The following is a 1,101-nucleotide window of genomic DNA, read 5'->3' on the forward strand; positions in this document are numbered from 1 at the left end:
CTTGCGCTATGCGGGCCTCTCACTGTTGTGGCCTCTCCCATTTGCGGAGCACAGGCTCCGGATGCGCAGGCTCAGTGGCCATGGCTCACGGGCCCAGCCGCTCCGCGGCATGTGGGATCCTCCCGAAACGGGGCACGAACCCGCGTCTCCTGCATCGGCAGGCGGACTCTCAAGCACTGCGCCACCAGGGAAGCCCCGTGAGGGACTTTTAAGGGGTAAGAGGAAGGTATCATCAGAAACTGGGGAAAAGGGTAGACATATCTAGGAATAGCTAGCACACGTGCAGCCCCTTAGGCTCCCTTGGACACAGCACTGATTGGGCATAGCAAGTTATACGTCTCCATTTTGGGGCCGAGATCTTAGCATGATAATATGAAGCTAAGGCAACTTTCGGACACTTCTAGGTTTCCTCTGCACAGGCGCTATTCTTGCAGTTAGACTGGAACTGGTTCAGGGTGGTTGACTGTCACGTTTCCTTTGAGGAAACTAAAAACATCTTTGACAAACATCAGGTGTTTTGGAACAAGAATAGAAACAGGTTAAATCAGAGATCTTTCAGCTCCCTTGGGTATGTATGGCTGACAGTTATACTTATTGGTAGGTATGGAGCAGAGAATAAACAGGTTAGATCCTGCCCATTGGAGCTTTACAGCCCAGTGGAAAAGAGATATGTTAAATAACTAATCAATGCAATGTAATTGTTATGAAGGAAAAGAATGTTAGTGTGGCTAAAGTGAATATGGAAGAGAATAGCCTGGAATGGGATCCCAGGGGCAGGCAGGGGGAGACCAGGCAGAAAGTATGCTCACTCAAAGCAGTGATTTAAAATTTTCATTTATAAAATGATTTTCAAATCATCTTATACAGAAACTTGTAGCATATAACATATAAGATTGAAGCTATTCTGCTTGAAGGGTGGGGATATGGGGTATTTGGAAGGTCTAGACCCCTCAGTTTGCTCAGTAGTGTTCACCCCCTTCAGTAGCATCCCTCAATGGGACTAAATGGTGTGAGGTATTAGATCAGAGTGCTCCCTGAAATGGATACCGAGAGAGGGGAAATAACTTACACAAAGTTTAATGTTCATTTTAAAAGCATCAG

This window comes from Lipotes vexillifer, unplaced genomic scaffold (genome assembly GCF_000442215.2).
Source record: "Lipotes vexillifer unplaced genomic scaffold, Lipotes_vexillifer_v1.1 scaffold199, whole genome shotgun sequence".
NCBI classification, from domain to species: Eukaryota; Metazoa; Chordata; class Mammalia; order Artiodactyla; family Lipotidae; genus Lipotes; species Lipotes vexillifer.